Source organism: Oryctolagus cuniculus, chromosome 7 (assembly GCF_964237555.1).
Source record: "Oryctolagus cuniculus chromosome 7, mOryCun1.1, whole genome shotgun sequence".
Taxonomy (NCBI): Eukaryota; Metazoa; Chordata; class Mammalia; order Lagomorpha; family Leporidae; genus Oryctolagus; species Oryctolagus cuniculus.
In genome coordinates this window covers 62,333,403-62,353,316 of record NC_091438.1, presented here as the reverse complement: position 1 = coordinate 62,353,316, position 19,914 = coordinate 62,333,403, and positions in this window count along the sequence as shown.

Genomic DNA, 19,914 nt, shown 5'->3' with positions numbered 1-19,914 from the left:
AGGTTTTGAAATGTTGTGGTTTAGAAATCCTATGGGTATCTTTTCTGAACATCAGAATCATAACAACAGAAGAATAATTCAATAAAATAAAAAAAAGGTCAACCGGCATTTCTGGGAAGTGAGTAAGCTAAAATGCACCAAAATGGAAACCTAGCATGCTTTATTAACCTCACACATGTGCACACACAGACACACAGTCACATATTTTTGCAGACTGTTTATACTTCATTTTGCAATCTTGGCATTAGGTTACCTGTGAAATCATAAACTGGTTTTTATTGCACACACAACTGGAAAAGGTTCATTCACTGGCTGCCCTAGAAATATGCTTCATCTGCTCAGAACAAGAACACAATAACTTCATCTTCTTTTGTTGCTGGCTACAACTTTTAAGCTGTTCCTAGAAAAATTTTCAAAATTTAGTAAATAATTCATGTTCTGCTAGCTTTGTTTCCGCTTTGCTGGCATAACTCAGGAACTAAAATTCAGAGTTATTAAAATCAGAATACAGCATTAGGGTGGAAGAAAGAAAGAAATCCAAAGAGGATTACCAAGAGACAGCAGTAATAATTCAAATTATTTTAAAGAGAGAATAGGAGGAAATTGGTAAATCTGAATAGGAAAATTTTTTTCTATATGTTTAAGTGTCAGTACAATATAGAAACAACAATTATTCCAAAAAACAGGAAATCATTGCTTCTTACAAAAAAAAAACTTGTCAATCTATCAAATCAATTTTTTCTTAGCTCATTTAACAAATTTTATTTAGCACTTTCTAGAGTACAAAAACACTCATCTAAGTTTTAATAGGGTGGAGGTAAAACAGAGTTCCATATGAAATCTCTGCGAAAATTTGGCTAACATTAAAAGATAAGGGTTTGAAAAGTGACCTAAAGTAGGTACCCAACATTATTCTGTGTGGTCGTGTTTTTATATGTGATGTCAGTTGCTGTAGCAGTCGAAACTAGCATAAACTGATGAACAAGCACTGAGCTACTAGGATTGTTAGATGTGCAGAACACAGAGCACCATAGGACTGTGGTCTGTGATGGGCAAAGAAGAGAAGCAAAATAAATGAACCTGTCATCATCCAGAATCCTGGTATTTCCACATTCTTGTCCTTTTCATTGAGTCTGCTTAATCAGTCTAAGTGTTAGGAACCAGGAATAACCTCTGGGATAGATCCAGATACAAAAATGCTAACAGTGATGCAATTTAATGAAGCAAAAAGAGTTGAAGTCATTAATTAAAAACTCAAAAAATGTTCTAAGAAACTCAAAGATCTGTAAAACAAGAAAATAAATAACCCAGTTTAAAAAATGGGCAAAGACCCAAAGCCATATAAATCCCCAATATGTATATGAAAAAATGTTCAACATCACTAATCATCAGGGAAATGCAAATTAAAACCATAGTAAGCTACAACCTCAGAGAATTTAGAATGGCTATTTTCAAAAAGATAAAACATAAGTATTGGTGGGAATGTATACACAGTGAATGCAAATTAGTGTGTCTATTGTGAAAAACATCAGGGAGGGTCTTCAAGTAATTGTAAATAGAACTAATTACCATATATGATCCAGCAATCCTCCTTCTGAGTATATATCCAAAGGAAATGAAATCAGTATGTCAAAGAGAGACTATATGCCATATTCATTGCAGCATTATACACAATAGTCAAAATATGAATCCATCCAAGTCTCCATCAATGGATAAAATATAGTGTATACACAAGAGAACAGTATTCAACCTTCAAAAAGAAATCCTATCATTCGTGACAACACAGGTGAACTTGGAGGACATTATGCTAAGTTAAATGAACTAGGAACATAAAGACAAATACTGTTCATCTCATTTATATATAGAATATAAAACACTGGCCGGCGACGTGGCTCAATAGGCTAATCTTCTGCCTTGCGGCGCCTGCACACCGGGTTCTAGTCCCGGTTGGGGCGCTGGATTCTGTCCCAGTTGCTCCTCTTCCAGTCCAGCTCTCTGCTGTGGCCTGGGAAGGCAGTGGAGGATGGCCCAAGTGCTTGGGCCCTGCACCTGCATGGAATACCAGGAGGAAGCATCTGCTCCTGGCTTTGGATCAGTGCAGTGCGCTGGCCGTAGCGGCCATTTAGGGGGTGAACCAACGGAAGGGAGACCTTTCTCTCTCTCTCTCTGTCTCTCTGTCTCTCTCTCTCTCACTGTCTAACTCTGCCTGTCAAAAAAAAAAAAGAATATAAAAACGTGAACTCATATCAGTGGAGTGGAATGGTGGTTGCCTGGACCTAGGGTAGGCGTAGGGGACCAGGAATGGGAAGATGCTGATCAAGGGGTTCAAAGTTACAGTCAGTATTACCAGTTAACAATTACGTATACTTGAAAATTGCTATGAAGGTAGATCCTAAATGTCCTCACAACCAAAAACTGACAAGTATGTGAGGTGATCACAATGTTAATTAGCTTGATCTAATCATTTTGCAATGTGCACATATATCAAAACATCGGATTATATACAACATAGATACGTTTTTAATCAACCATACCTTAAAGCTGGAAGGGAAAAAAAAAAAACACTTCAAAATGCTAAAAACCCCAACTAATTTAAGTAATTCCCAGTGAAGTCCCTCACCCCCTAAGGATCAGTGTTAATCTCCTGAGTGCTGTCTTTGCAAGGGAGGTGGCACATTCTCTCACAACATGATGGGAGAGAGACTGCCACAGGCACCAGGGAAGTCAGGCAATCAGAACTCAGCGTGCAAGGACAGTCTCCCAGCCTGTCTCGATCCCACAAATAGGGAGTGGAGTGACAGGAGTCAACGTGACAGAGTCTGTGCTGCTGGTGCCTGTGAGTGTCTGTCATTTTGATCTGTCCCTTATTTGAAAGCATCTAGGAAGATGTGGCCACTGGCTGAAGTTTCTCCTTATGGCTGCTTGGGGTGATGTGCATATGCACAGTGGATAATCGTGGCCCAACACCTCCGCTGAAACCACCAGCATAGTTTTTAATAAAAGTGAAAAGGATACAGATGCTCCTGACCCCTGGCCAGTAAGTCTCTGTTGATGAAATCAGGATAATCAGGTCTTGTCTTTGCTACTACATCCAATTTATGGACAATTTGTGGCAGATATCTGCCTCATAATTGCTTTCCTAATACTAATTACATCTTTCATATTCAGATATGAAAAGCTCAATGACTCTTTAATAATGCATTATGGAATTTATAGAAGGTGGCAATAGTTCCACTGTTAATTTGAAAGAATTTTTCATCTTAAAGAGCCGGAAGCTAGTATTGGTGAAGAAACGACTCCTATCTTTTCAAAATAATCTGGTGTATTTTTGAGGCCACATTTAACTGTGCCTTCCCTCTTGTTGGAATTTAAAGTTACAGGCAGTATTTTTATGTTTGGAGAAACTGATCCAAAAGAGACACAGTTTAAATATGTTGTCTATATCTGATCTGCCTTTACCTCCAGATTTTTTATCTCAAAGCTCTCCACAATATTCTCATACTCTGCAGATATACTGGAGAAGATTTAAGCTTTGAATTCTGCTTTTCGAAGGGTGTTTTAGGGATGAGCCAAGCAATCATCAGTGTGAAACAGGATTAAAAACTAAATCGGAATCTCATTCAAGTTACACACTGTGGCAAATGAGAGCAGCTGCTAGTATACACTGCCAGTGGACTCCGTTCCTATATCAGCCACGGCAGCCTTGCTATGATGCATGACCACAAAATGCGGCTCTACCAGGGCTGGGACACGTCTGCCCCATGGGCCATTTAAGGTTGGCGGAGTTGTTTGGTCTGGCCATGCTAAGGCAGCTACAGGTGGGAGTCGAAATTTAATGAATCTATAGGCTAATTTTTAAATAGATAATTTTCTATGGTCCATAAATGATGTTTTTTATATTTATATTTTATTTTATTTAATGAACATAAATTTCCAAAGTACAGCTTATGGATTACAATAGCTCCCCCCCTATAACTTCCCTCCCACCCACAACACTCCCCTCTCCCACTCCCTCTTCCCTTCCATTCACATCAAGATTAATTTTTAATTATCTTTATATACAGAAGATCAATTTAGCATATATTAAGTAAAGATTTCAACAGTTTGCACCCACACAGAAACACAAAGTGTAAAATACTATTTGAGTACTAGTTATAGCATTAATTAAACACCTAAGAGTAATTGTGTATTAATTACAGAGTTCAACCAATAGTTTTAAGTAGAACATAAAAAATACTAAAAGGGTAAAGTATTAAGTTCTTTTTTTCTGTTTCTTTTTGTTTGTTTGCTTGTTATATAGTTTTTTTTATTTAATAAATGTGAATTTACAAAGTGTAGCTTTTGTATTGTTGTGGCTTCCCCCCCCCAACCTCCCTCCCTCCTGTGGCCCTCCCCTTTCCCACTCCCTCTCCCATCCCGCCCTTCATCGAGTTTCATTTTCAATTACCTTCATATACTGAAGATCAACTTAGTATATACTAAGCAAGGATTTCAACAGACTGCACTCACATAACCGCACAAGGTATAGGGTGTGGGGAGCAATCCGGACTGGACTAAGTTACTGGAATTAAGACTTATTCTATGCATCTGCTCCCCCACAATATGGCGCTGGGAGAGAAGAAAACAGCTTCTACACAGCTGCCTCCAGTTCAGCTAATAAACTGTAGAACTTGCTCCTGATTGGAGGAGAGCAGCGTACTCGGCGTGTGGGCAGCCGAGTTGGGATTGGCGGAGGAGGACTATAAAGGAGGAGAGAGACGGCATGCACCGGGGAACATCTAAGGGGAACATCTGAGGGAACACCTGTGCAGCCCCCCGAGAGAGCCGGCCGGCGGTGTGCCGCTCCCCTGCGGAAGTGGGGAATGTGGCCAGGGGGAACTGCCCTTCCACGGAGGTGGAAGGGATAGTAGCCAACCCGGGAAGAACCAGCAGCAAACCCGGGGAGGGCCGAGCAGACGAAAGAACAGCGCAGGGTCCTGTGTCGTTCCTCCATGAAGAGGGGGAGCGACAATAGGGTATTGTTCGACTAGTAGTGTTGTTTTTAAGTTTCATAGTAGAACACATTAAGGACAGAGATCCTACGTGGGGAGCGTGTACCCAGTGACTCCCGTTGTTGATTTAACAATTGGCACTCTTATTTATGATGTCAGCAATCACCGGAGACTCTTGCTATGAGCTGTCTAGGCTATGGAAGCCCCTTGAGTTCACCGACTCTGAACTTGTTTAGTCAAGGCCGTATCACAGTGGAGGTTCCTTCCTCCCTTCAGAGAAAGGCGCCTCTCTCCTTGATGGCCTGTTCCTTCTGCTGGGGTCTTGTTCACCAGGATCTTTCATTTAGATTGTTTTTTGCCCCTGTGTCATGGCTTTCCATGCCTGTGAGACTCTCATGGACCTTTTAGCTAGATCTGAATGTCCCAAGGGTTGATTCTGAGGCAGGAGTGCTGCCATTCTATGAGTCTGCTGTGTGTCCTGTTTCCCCCACAGGATCATTCTCTCCCTTTTAATTCTATCCTTCATTATTTGCTTATACTGGTCTTATTTGTGAAATCTCATCGACACATACCCTATCTTTTTGATCGGTTGTGTATTTATACTTATCACTTTACCAAGTGCACTGACATTGGTACCTGCCTCCTTGGTAAGATTGAGTTGAAATCCCCTGGCACATTTCTAGTTCCACCATTGGAGGTAAGTCCGAGTGAGCATATGCCAACCTATATATCTCCTCCCTCTCTTATTCCCACTCCTATGTTTAACAGAGATCACTTTTCTGTTAATTTTAAACGCCTAAGAATGATTGTGCATTGATTACAGAGTTCAACCAGTGGTCTTATGTAGAACAAACAGAGCAACAACAACAACAACAAAAATACTAAAAGGAATAAAATAGTAAGTTGTTCCTCAACAGTCTAGACAAGGGCTGATCATGTCATTGTCTCTCACAGTGTCCATTTCACTTCAATGGGTATCATTTTAGATGCTCGTTTAGTTGCCATCGATCAGGGAGAACATATGATATTTGTCCCTTTTGGACTGGCTTATTTCACTCAGCATGATGTTTTCCAGCTTCCTCCATTTTGTTGTAAATTCCCAGATTTCACTGTTTTTTACTGCTGTATAGTGTTCCATAGAGTATATATCCCATAGTTTCTTTATCCAGTCATCCATTGATGGACATTTAGCTTGATTCCATGTCTTAGCTATTGTGAATTGAGCTGCAACAAATATTGAGGTGCAAATGGCTCTTTTTTTCTCCCCTTTAATTCCATTTGGGTAAATTCCAAGGAGTGGGATGGCTGGGTCCTGTGGTAGTGCTACATTCAGGTTTCTGAGGACTCTCCAAACTGTCTTCCATAGTGGCTTTACCAGTTTGCATTCCCACCAACAGTGGATTAGTGTCCCTTTTTCCCCACATCCTTGCCAGCATCTGTTGTTGGTTGATTTCTGTATGTAAGCCATTCTAACCGGAGTGAGGTGAAACCTCATTGTGGTTTTGATCTGCATTTCCCTGATGGCTAGGGATCCTGAGCATTTTTTCATGTGTCTGTTGGCCATTTGGATTTCCTCTTTTGAAAAATGTCTGTTAAGGTCCTTGGCCCATTTTTTTATTGGGTTGTTTGTTTTGATTTTGTGGTGTTTTTTGATCATTTTATAGATTCTAGTTGTTAATCCTTCATCTGTTGTGTGGTTTGCGAATAACGTCTCCCATTCTGTTGGCTGCCTCTTCACTTTCCTGACTGTTTCCTTTGCTGTAAAGAAACTCTTCAATTTGAGGTAATCCCATTTGTTTATTTTATCTTTGATTACTCGTGCCTCTGGGGTCTTCTCCAGGAATTCTTCGACTGTTCCAACATCTTGAAGGGTTTCCCCTATGCCCTCAATTAGTTTCATGGTGTCGTGGCACATCTCTAGTTCTTTGATCCATGTTGAGTGGATTTTTTTATAAGGTGTAAGGTAGGGGTCTTGCTTCATACTGAGACATGTGGACATCCAGTTTTCCCAGCACCATTTGCTGAAGAGGCTGTCCTTGTTCCAGGGGTTGGTTTTAGGTCCTTTGTCGAATATGAGTTGGTTATAGATGTTTGGATTGATCTCCGGTGTTTCTATTCTGTTCCATTGGTCTATCCATCTGTTTTTGTACCAGTACCAGGCTGTTTTGATTATAACTGCCCTGTAGTATGTCTTGAAAGCTGGAATTGTGATGCCTCCGGCCTTGTTTTTATTGTAAAGGATTGCTTTAGCTATTCTCGGTCTCCTGTTTCTCCATATGAATTTCAGCATCATTTTTTCTAGGTCTCATAAATGATGTTACAAATATCCCCATGGCCCTTGGAAGAAAAAAGGTGCCCCGTCCCTGCAACTTAAGCCACATCTGTAACAGTGCATTCCGTGCGTGGTTGGGAAGGCTCTGCTAGGCTGTAGCACCTTCCCATGTCCATCCTAGACTCCTGCACGCTCAGGAAAAGGCTACCCCCTCAGGAAGCCTCTCCTGATAATGAATAGAACCTTGTCCTTGTCTCACCACCACCAGCACCTAAGCCTCCCAACTGGTGTCATTTTCTACCTGTCATGTATTTATTTTTATTAGGCTTAGCAGAGAATCTTAGTGAAATTCAGTGTCTAGTTCATCAGGGAGTTTCCAGGATCTCACTACATATTGATTGGATAAATGAACACATGATTGGTCAGACCATGCTATCTGTAGTTACAAGCCACAAAATCTTTTCTCATTATTAACAGCATTCGGTGCATATTTCACCCTTCTGCTACCTACATTTCACCTTATGAAACAGTTTTCCTCTAAAAGTGTGGGTGTCTCAGGGGGTGGGTGCAGGTGGGCTGAAGGCAGGTGACAAATAAAACTCAGAAAGGGCCTGATTCATCCAACTGAAAAACAAAATCATTTCAGAAGTGCCAAAGAAAGTGAAACACCTCGTGAAACTGTAGTGTTAAATGCTATCTATTTAGTGGTTAAGCAGGTATTATAAGCAAATTAAGATATAACTTAAAATGCAAATATGCTTAATGTGAGTCTCAGAATTCTTTTTCAATAATCCTAAACCAAACTTCTCTTATAAGAGATGTGGTTTATTTGTTTTTCAAGGATATTTTCTCCAGGATGCCTGAACTATGCATGATTTGTGTGAGAGCGACAAGGCTTTCCAGCTGTTCAAAATTAGCTTAGTCACCAGTCTAGTGAGACCATCCATGAAATACCCTGGTTATTGGCAATCTGTTATCTCTGAGCTCTCTAAATTAAATACCACAGCAGTTCACAATGAGAAGAGGTCAAACCACTTAAGCAGAGCATGGAAGAGAGAGGACTTGTCACTATCACTCTTAATCAAATTCTTTCACTTCTTTTATTCTTCTTCATTCTGGGGTTTGGTTGTCTAAATTCACGTTCAGGGATAAATGGTCATGGGCCACTTATTAGAGCTGGAGTCCTTCCCTCAGGGGCCAGGATTCTGTTGTTTGAAACAGGAGATTCAGAGTGTGAGCTAGGAATTGAACTACATGTTCTACACACCTTATTTGATCTATAATAGCCCAATTGAGTAGATCTTATGTACCCATCCTACAGGTTGGGAGCAAGATTCGGAGAAGTCGATGATGTCTGTACCAATGTAATTGTAAAAACAAGGCTCTAGAATTTATGGGAGAGATTTGGGACTCTATTAAGTCAGAATTTCTGCATTTTTAGTCTAGTACTCCTGGGTGATTATTATTACGTTTTATTGTGAAAACTTTCACACAGTGCCAAAGTAGATGGTACTCATTGCCCAGTTTTAACAGCTACCAGCCAAAGCTGTGGGCATCTTTCAGTTGTTCAGACTTTTTCCTATGGTGCTACAATGTTTATGTCCCTTAAATGAAGCATCCAGGTATTTTTTTTTTCAAAATAACAAAATTTGAGACCCCGTGAGGTATAGTGATTTCACTGTCACTTACTTGTGGAGCAGCAGACCTGAGAAGCAAATCGAAAATATGTGATACCAAGTAGGGTTTATTTTTAAGCCATAGCTGTACTCTTTGAGTTAATATATACGTATTAAGCTTCTTTATATTCATATAGCACCAAATTGAAAACTCAAAACATATAAACAAATACATGATCATTGTCTTTAAATATGTACAATTAAGACGAACTTGCCACATTGTAACTGTTAAATCATGCTTTGAGGTAGCCTGTGAGCAAGGACCAAAAAGAATGACATACACAGTACAATAGTATGTAAACACAACATTCAGAATCGACAGACTACTTGTGGAGAACTGGAAATAAAAAACAGGCTGGCTGGACCAGAAAGGACCATGTGGGACTGCCAAGAAGACCAAAACCTGGAAGTTCTCATAGGTGATGTTGAGCAGGGCTAACAGAGAGCTGACAGAGAGCCCCAGGGGGTTTTAAATAGTGAGAAATATGGCCACAGTTGCCATTTAGGAAGAAAAGTCTGGCCACAGTATGTCTGGAAAAGATAGATTCAAGAAGTGGGGTGACCAGCTAAGAAGTGGCCACTGAAGCAGGCATAAGAAGAAAAAGATCCACATATGAGAGACTTATAGGATAACAAGATCAACTGGATTTGGTGTGAATAACAGGGAGGGACTAGTTAAAAATAACTCAGTTGCTAGAGGAATTGAGGATGACTAAGATGAGCTTTACTGAAGACAGCAGAAGATTAGTGCTCAGGGGTTGAGAGCTGCCAGCATGTGAAGAGTTGAAACCCTGGTAGATATGCAGATATTCAAAGAATCCCTGGAAACTCACATTGGAGAGGTGAGAAGAAGAGGCAAAGGCTGTTCCTCTGTATCGCGTGAATCCAGACCAGAGCCCGCCAGAACATCATCTCAAGGTTAGACCCCATGGGGCTGCCCTTTCTACAACTGCCCTTGACCAACACCATGTGGGTAGAAACCATTGCCATGTCATGTCTGTACTGATTTTTGGATAATAATCCCTTAGGGCCAACCCTGATTCCATATCTGACTTATAAACAGGTCTTTACATTAGGTCTTTAGAGAAAAAAAAAAGAAATTAATGAAAAATTATCAAAACACACAGATAGCAAACTACACCTGCTTCACAAAGTATTAATTTTGGCCCATTGCATGGGTTTCATACAGGTGTGGTCTTGTCCAACAGTAATTTCTCCTCCTGGGTGATTAGGAGGTCTTGAACAGCAAAGGCTACAGGCAGGTGTTGATTCTGTCACCTGCTGAAACCATCACTCTGAGTGCCACTGGGAAGAACAACACCTGCCCTCAAAAAACTCTTCACCCCACCCCACCCACAGTACCCATGTGCCCCTCTTTCCAAACCCTTCTCAAATTCTGAGCCCATAGAAGAGAATTTTACATTGTTACATCACAGTTATTGCCCATAATCAGAGAAGGAAAATATTTCTTTTCTTTAGCACACTGGTTACACTGTATCCAGAAATCAAGATGGGGAGAGTTCCAAGAAGGAACTGGGCTCTAACTTGGCAGGTCCTATGGTTTCTTCTTACGCTCACCTCACCAGGTTCTGAAAGGCTGGAGCAGACCATTCTATCTTCAGGCTCTTTTTTAAAGAAATCAAAGAAGTATTGTCATTTTTATTCAATCAGATTGTTTTTCCAAGAAAATTTTTTTTTCTTGAAAGGACACCTACCTAGCCCTACTAATGCTGTAAAATGTTTTGAGTGAGGACAGTTTTTGAATCCTGTGTTTTTAGAAACAAGCATTCATATTTTTATTAATAATGTATAAGCTAATGGTTTGCACCACTCTGCTTATGATATCTATAAATCTCCTTTCCTTTTTAAAGGAAATTAAATTAAAAATTATAGACTATTTCCAATTAAGAAACTGATGAAGCAAATAAATGCTGGGAAATAGTGCTAAAAAGGTGTTATTTTATGCTGCAAAAGTGATAGGGCTAAAATCCAAGTCAAATAATTCTCAAGTGAACGGTTTCAAGAGGAACAATATTTCCTCTCAAGAAGCACCTATGAAAAGTAGTTCACTTGAATGGCACTCCCCAGGAAAAAGGGTTAGCCGCAGACAGCAGGTTTAATATTGGACGTAAAGGCTATTGTCAGTTGGAAGCTTTCCCCTTCTTTTCTAATTTTTGAGAAGGTCTAGAAATTTAAATCTTTTATTCAAAATGTATATCCTAATGTTATTCTCTTCATTTTCTTCCTCTTTTCATCCTGTCTTCCATAGATTTTATGTAATAAGGAAGCAGTTTCTCTGCTGTTAGACACTGCTTTCTGGAGGCAGGTGGCCACCAACTGGGAAGCCCACTTCCCATGCGAGAGTGCCTGGTTTGAATCCCAGCTGCACTCCTGGTTCCAGCTGCCTGCTAATGCATACACTGGAAAGCAGCAAGTGATGGCTCAAGTGTGTAGGACTCTGAAATACACATGGGGGACCCCAGTGGAATTCTGGGCTCCTGGCATTGGCCTGGCCTAGTCCTGGCTTTTGGGTGTTGCAGTGGCAGGGGGAGGGGAAACATCTGAGGAATGAACTAGCAGATAGAAGATTTCTCTCACTCTTTCTGTCATTCTGCCTTTCAAGTAAATGAAAATAAATATTTTTCTGATTTTTAAAGAATTTATATATTATTTATTGAAAATCAAAGTGACAGAGGGAGAGAGAGAGACAGAAAAAGTACTGCCTGCAATGCCAGCATCCTATGTGAATGCAAATAGTATGACCCAAGTGTTGGGTCCCTGCCACCCACGTGGAAGATCTGGACAAAGTTTCTGGCTCCCGGCTCAGCCCTGGCCATTGTGGACATTTGGAGAGTGACCAGTGGATAGAATATATCTCTGTGTGTGTGTGTGTGTGTGTGTGTGTGTTTCAGTCTGTTTCTCCTCTCTCTATAATTCTTTCAAATAAATAGAGAGAGAGAGAGAGAGAGAGAGAGAGACTTTTATTCATTGGTTCACTCCCCCAAATGCCCCTAGCACTCAACCCAGGACCCAAGAACTCAATCCAGTTCTCCCACGTGAGTGGCAGGGGTCCATGCAGTTAAGTCATCTCCATGGCCTTCCCAAGTGCATTCACAGGAGCTGGATCAGAAGCAGAGCAGTCAGGACTAGAACAGGCACTCTGCTATTGGATGCTGGCATCGTAAGCAGCTGCCTCTTAAAACTACATTGAGGGGCCAGTGGCGCTGCGGATTAAAGCCCTGGCCTGAAGCGCCGGCATCCCAGATGGGCACCAATTCTAGTCCCGGCTGCTCCTCTTCCGATCCAGCTCTTTGCTGTGGCCTGAGAAAGCAGTAGATGGCCCAAGTCCTTGGGCCCCTGTACCCACATGGGAAACCCGAAGGAGGCTCCTGGCTCCTAACTTCGGATTGGCCCAGCTCAGCCATTGTGGCCATCTGGGGAGTGAACCAGCAGATGGAAGACCTCTCTCTGTCTCTACCTCCCTCTGTAACTCTGTCTTTCAAATAAATAAAATAAATCTTTATTAAAAAAACTACATTGAACAAGGAAGATATTATCTACTGCAAGAGAAGGGGATCAAATGATAGTTCTGAACAGACAGATTTTGCTTAATCGTCAAGAAAAGAACTGTGCTTTTACTTACACATAAAAATTGTGCAGTTCTCCTTGTTCTACAACAATTAGACTTTCATCAAGCATATGTTTTCCTGTTATAATTTATAAAGTTCACACAGTGATATTAAAAGGGGCTTTTTCCCCCATAAAGAAAACCCAGTGGCCCCATATTCCCACCAATACATGCCAAAAGAAACCTTTCCCACCAACAGGGATTATCTCCTTTTGATTTATTTTAGACACAGAACTTGTAACTTCAATTGAATAAGGAATAAATATTCAATTATGAAGTGTTTTAAACCCTGAGGCTGCTGTGTAGAAGGAAAGTAATAAATTAATCCTGTAGAATCAAGATTATACATTGCTATCCTCTGACTGTACCTAATTATCTCAGATGATAAAATGTTTCAGAAATTCAGCAGAGGGTTATAACGAATTACCAGGACATGCAGTAAATTACTAATTAACACATCCTCTAAATAAAAGTGAATTTTTTAAGTTCCTAGGTGAGTGATTATCAGATCAATTCTAAGTGAAATTGCATATGTATTATCTAGGGTTCAAAATCTCAGAAATGAAAAGAATAATGCTTTCCTTCAAAAATAGTTTCAAACAGTATTCATTGAAATCTGCTAACTTCCAAGAACAAATTTTAACACACTTGACATTCTTCCATATTCAAAGAAGTTGGATGTGCAAAGTCAACACCTGAACCCTACTGCTCCTTTTCCACCCAAAAATGACCCAGCAACTTCTCCCCCAAATGGCTCCTCCTCTCAATTTCCCATTTTAATTAAATTTCTGGTCAGGACCACAGAATATGACCATGACGTACATTTGCTCAAGCAATGTTGAAGGTACTAGCAAGTGTCCACCAAGCTGTAGAAGCTCAATATGAAAGGTAAACATTCCAAGGAGCAGAGAACCAGGGTTCTCCTTGGGACTGGGTAATCTGGGGCAATTTCTTGGGCCTTGGTTTTGCTTGATCTCCTGATTCAATAAATTGGACTCTGTATTTCTAAAGTGTATCCTGTCGCTCCCCCTCTTCGTGGAGGAGCAACACAGGACCCTGCGCTGTTCTTTCGTCTGCTCGGCCCTCCCCGGGTTTGCTGCTGGTTCTTCCCGGGTTGGCTACTATCCCTTCCACCTCCGTGGAAGGGCAGTTCCCCCTGGCCGCATTCCCCACTTCCGCAGGGGAGCGGCACACCGCCGGCCGGCTCTCTCGGGGGGCTGCACAGGTGTTCCCTTAGATGTTCCCCATAGATGTTCCCGGTGCATGCCGTCTCTCTCCTCCTTTATAGTCCTCCTCCGCCAATCCTAACTCGGCTGCCCACACGCCGAGTACGCTGCTCTCCAATCAAGAGCAAGTCCTACAGTTTATTAGCTGAACTGGAGGCAGCTGTGCGGAAGCTGTTTACTTCTCTCCCAGCGCCATATTGTGGGAGAGCAGATGCATAGAATAAGTCTTAATTTCAGTAACTTAGTCCAGTCCGGATTGCTCCCCACATATCCCTTTCAAAATTTTAATTCTAAAGGTATTCATACTCCCTCTTGGTCCAACAAACTCAAAGCCATGGAAGAAGACTACATTGTTTTCATACAAACTGTTGTTTAACTTCCTTGGGCCTTTTCCTCTCAGGCATGGTCTTTAATCTTGTTTATACATTCTTACTCTGCTAGCCACTTAGGATATTTCCTAGCTCTGAATCATCAGTGGTCCCCTGTAGTCTATTCTATCAGAGATTCTTCACAAAAGAGTATCATATGATATATTTGGAGAAACAATTAGGTTGGAATTCATCAAGCCAATCTTATTTTCCACTTCTCTGACATAGCAGAGAACAGTGGCTCATCTTACTGCCAAACTTTTATTTGCCATGGTCCTGAACCTTGAAACTAACTACTCATTCCCATTCCCTGTCTTAATCTGTCAAATAAACTCCCACACACTTTTCAAATTCTTCATGCAATTACTGCAACTAACATCAGTATAGCACAGTGGTTACAAGTGCCTTTGCAAAAGACAGAGTACCTAAGTTCAACTCCTGGATCTGTCACTTCCTATTTCTGTAACTTTGGGTATATAACATAATCTCTCTCTGTTTTGGTCTAAGGAGTTGGGGTAAATGAGTTCCTACTAGATTGGGTTCCGGTGAGGTTACAAAGTTGGTTGGGGTAAAGCCTTCGGAACAGTGTTTGCAGTCATGACTGCATCAGCTGCCTATAGCATGTTTGGTCAGTAGCGTATATTAAGGCGCAGTCGTTTAAGTGGCCCTCTACCACTCCTTTCTGTTTCCTTTGACTAGTTAGCAAAAGGAAAGGAAAGCAAAAATGAAGTCACTCTTAGCCCCAGCTTCTCCATGAGCACAGAATGTGTTCAAGCTTCTGGGATCCACAACCAGAGAAAGAAATACAAAACGTCAGAGGGAAGCCATAAGGATGATTAAGGGGTTGCAAAGTTATGATTAGAAGGAAAAAATGAAAGAACAAGGACTCATCATCCCAGAAAGGAAAAGTCCACTGTTATTTAAATAAAGATCTTTAGGAAACAAAGGGCCCTTGAACCCTTCCTGGGAATCCCTTGCTGTCCACTTTCCCTGGAGGCCTAAGATTGCAGCCATGTCCTTTGTCCTTTCCTTCTGTCATCTCTGGCTGCTTTTGTGTCATTTCTCAGTCTGTTTCCTCATCTCAACTACGTGCAAGATACTCACACACACCACTCAGAATATTCACTGCTTTGGAAGAAGGATTTTACTAAGCTTTTCATTAAAGCTTATAATGAGTGAATAAATTGCCCACTGTCACACAACTGAGCCAAAAAACAGCAGAAACAGAATTCAAACCCAGGTCCGTCTGATAGCAGAATCCAGGATCAGCCCATGACACATGCCAGCAGACGCGTTTCTTCTGATAACTAACCCCTGCTGCTGGGTAGGAGCCACTCTTCACAACAGCTCAGGCTTGCTCACTGTGGACACACACAAGAGTCACCAAGAGCTGCTCGCTTGAGCAGAAAGCATCGAGACTTTAAAATACTGCTGAGATTCAGGGGCAAGTTGGAACATCGTTTTCTTTGAATGACCAACATTAACCAATTAATGAATTAATTAGTTAATTGCTTCTCTCGTGTGTGAGCCAGTCTGAGGGTTTCTCAGACAGGAGAGCATTGGCTTGACAGCTTTTCAGTTGGTTTTTGGGATTAAAGCTTTTCTGTTCATTGAAAATCCAAGTTGTAGAAAATTATTTAGTCAGTGAGTGCAATGGCTGAAAATGTCACCAACCTATAAAACTATATGAACTCTATTAGAGGTATATACAGATAATTAGTCAAGGCATTAAAATCTAAGTATTTTAATCCCTTAAGAAGAACAATGAAAAACTGATCATCTGCTTGTGATAACCACTCATGAAAGTGCTGATAGGACTGTGAACTACGAACTCTCTCCATAAATCTAATCTTTATAAACTCTGCCCATGTTTTAGGAAAATCTGTGAAACAGTTACAGAAAATGCATCCATCTGAAAATGTTCTACCATTTTGCTTAGTAACCACAAAATGAATGAAATATGATGGCGACCTTTACACTTCTTTATGATGGATGAAACTCTAACTTCTTTACAAAGAAGCTGGCAAACACCCCAGTACAAGAGGCCCAGATACAAAGAAAGCTCCCTTTATTCCATCAAATGTGTGTTGACTTGACCCTCTGACCTTCCTTAAAATTGAAATTAAATTAAACATACGCTGTACAAACTCAGCAGAAATCTCCCAGGCCCTGCACCTCTGACACTGTACAAAGATTTTCTTTGAGTGGAACACAGCACCAAATATTGCTGTCATATAATCAACAAAGAAAAGAAATACAATTCCTTTTACCACAATAGCTTTCAAATATTTACTCTTGTATAATTATTCCCATCTTATTTATACAAAAGTCACACATTCTCAATGCAGAAAAGCATATATACATATATGCTTGTATATTTATATATAATACGCAAATAAGTATAATAACTAGGAAGTAACTATCTTACCTTTTTTTTTTTTAATTTTTTGACAGGCAGAGTGGACAGTAAGAGAGAGAGAGACAGAGATAAAGGTCTTCCTTTGCCGTTGGTTCACCCTCCAATGGCCGCTGCGGCCGGTGCTTTGCGGTCGGCGCACCGCGTTGATCCGAAGCCGGGAGCCAGGTGCCTCCCCCTGGTCTCTCATGCGGGTGCAGGGCCCAAGGATTTGGGCCATCCTCCACTGCACTCCCAGGCCACAGCAGAGAGCTGGCCTGGAAGAGGGGCAACTGGGACAGAATCCAGTGCCCCGACCGGGACTAGAACCTGGTGTGCCGGCGCCGCAGGCGGAGGATTAGCCTATTGAGCCACGGCGCTAGCACTATCTTACATTTTGATATGCATTGTTTCAATTTTTTTCTTGGGATATATACATTTAAAAATAAAAATCCCTTTTACTGTACACTTTATTTTATAACTTACTTTTTTTTCACTCAGAACTCACAGTTTCCTAAGATTTATATGCTCTTTATTATGCATTTTATGAACTCTTAACTCACTGAATATGTTATATACCACTAGCTGTATTTTGAATTTTCAATGTATCCTAAATGTGAAACTCTCAGAAATAAATAGTTTAGCAGCTCCAAGATACTCTGGATATTTTGTAACCACTCTATTTTGGTCTTGAATTTAGGGGTATTGTGCTTTAAGTAAACTCACATATCATGAGATACAAAAAAAATTGTTATAGTCTGAAGAGCTAGAAGGAAAACACTTTAAACCTTTTCTTTAAAAAAATGTTATTTATTTATTTGAAAGGCAGAGTTGCAGAGAGAGAGAGAGAGAGAGACAGACAGAGGGGCTTCCAGTCACTGGGTCACTCCTCAAATGGCTGAAATAGCCAGGCTGGGCTTGACTGGGCCAGGATAAAGACAGAAGCCAGGAATTCCATCTGGCTTTCCCATGTTGGGTGGCAGGGGTCCAAGGACTTGGGCCATCTTCCACTTGTTTCCCAGGCACATTAGCAGAGAGCTGGAGTAGAAACGGTGAAGCCAGGATTCAAACAGGCACTCGTGTAGGATGCTGGTGTCACAGACGGTGACTTAACATACTACACCACAATGCCGGCCCAGGAAAATGTTTTGTAGATACAGCAGACTAGCCCTGCACCAGGTGGGCTCTGAGGCAAGAATACAAGTGGAAGGCATGGGGCTGGCACCGTGGCACAGTAGGTTAATCCTCTGCCTGCAGTGCCAGCATCCCATATGGGCAGGGGTTCTAGTCCTGGCTGCTCTTCTTCCGATCCAGCTCTCTACTACAGCCTGGGAAAGCAGGGGAAGATGGGCCAAGCACTTGGGCCCCTGCACCCGCATGGGAGACCAGGAAGAAGCTCCTGGCTCCTGGCTTTGGATTGGTGCAGCTCCGTGTGGGGAGCAATCCGGACTAGACTAAGTTACTCGAATTAGGACTTATTCTATGCATCTGCTCTCCCACAATATGGCGCTGGGAGAGAAGTAAACAGCTTCCGCACAGCTGCCTCCAGTTCAACTAATAAACTGTAGGACTTGCTCCTGATTGGAGGAGAGCAGCGTACTCGGCGTGTGGGCAGCCGAGTTGGGATTGGCGGAGGAGGACTATAAAGGAGGAGAGAGACGGCATGCATCAGGAACATCTATGGGGAACATCTAAGGGAACCCGTGCAGCCCCCGAGAAAGCCGGCCGGCGGTGTGCCGCTCCCCTGCGGAAGTGGGGAATGCGGCCAGGGGGAACTGCCCTTCCACGGAGGTGGAAGGGATAGTAGCCAACCCGGGAAGAACCAGCAGCAAACCCGGGGAGGGCCGAGCAGACGAAAGAACAGCGCAGGGTCCTGTGTCGTTCCTCCACGAAGAGGGGGAGCGACATAATGGTGCCGTGACTCGGATATGAAGCCTAGGCAGGGCTTAGTGTCGTTCCTCCATGAAGAGGGGGAGCGACATAATGGAGCCGTGACTCGGATAGGAAACCTAGGACGGATAGGAAACTTAGGAGGGAAGAAACGGGAAGAAGCAGGAAAATATCGGAGAGAGAAACTAGCAAACAGCCTAGGGAAAAGCCGGACGAAAAAGGAGCCGGAAGAAGCTATTGAAAGCCTAGGCATAGACTCAGATACGGGCTACGGGGGGAAGCTGGGAGAAATCTCTAAGGTCGAAAGTGAAAGTGAACGCTAGAACAAACAGACTCGGACGCGGACTGTGGGGAGAGGCCAGGAGAAATGAGGGAGGAGTATTGTTGGAGGAAAGCTTGGGGAAACATACCGGGTAGAGAAAAATGTTAGGGAAATTGAAGCCGCGGGGGGCAGGCCGAGGCGGATACGAAAGCCACTTTGGGATTCTCAAGTTAGCCCGGGAATAGGGGGCGAAAAGTTGAAACCAGAAGCTGAAACGTGAGCCTGGTTGGGATCCGTCTGATTAGCCCGGGGAGCAAAGGACGGGAAGCCAAACCGTGGGGCGGAGACGTACGCTGGGTTGAATTCGCCAGGCTAGCCCGGGGAACTTAGATTGAATGCTAGTGGCGGACACGTAAGCTACGCTGTGTTACTCGCGGAAGCCGCCGCGTGCAGAGAGCACGGGGCGTGAATAGATAGGGAACGGGGCTGGCGCGAGGCCGTGGTGCAGACGCGAAGGGCGTGGAGACCGCGGAGCGCGCGAAGCCAAGCCGCGCAAAGCCGGGAAGCTGCGCAGATGAAAGAGGCTGAAGCGGCTCAGAGCCGGCGAGGCACGGAGAAGCAGCCTCGGGGCGGAGCCCGCTGGCGGGGCGAGGCGCTGGGAAGCTGCGCGGAGCCGTGAAGCTGCCGGCAGCGCGAGGCGCCGGGAAGCTGCAGGGATAAGAGAAATAGAAGTTTAGAAATAAAATGAGAGAAATAAGAATGCTGGGAGATAGAAGTAAAATGGGAGAAATAGGAATGCCCGGAGATAGAGAAATAGAGAAATAGAAAGGCCTCCCCTCAACATGGCAACGAGAAAGTTTGGATTCGGCCTGCCTGATTAAGTGAGGCGATGAGCACGATGAGCACCTGCGGCGGCTAGCAGCTTATGCGCCGCAGGTCACCGAAGACAGGCACGAATTAACATCAGTAAGGCTTCCCCACAATACAACCATTAGGAGGCTTGGATTCGGTCTGCCTAATTAAGGCGGTAAGCGCCAGCAAGCAGCTCGACCAGAGTATGAGCTGCAGGTCACCGAAGATAGGCACAAACCAACACTAATAAGTCTCCCCCACAATACGGCAATGAGAAGGCTTGGATTCGGTTTGCCTGATAGGTTTTGTAAACACCTGCAGGCAGTTCTAGCAGAGCAGAGCATGCGCTGCAGG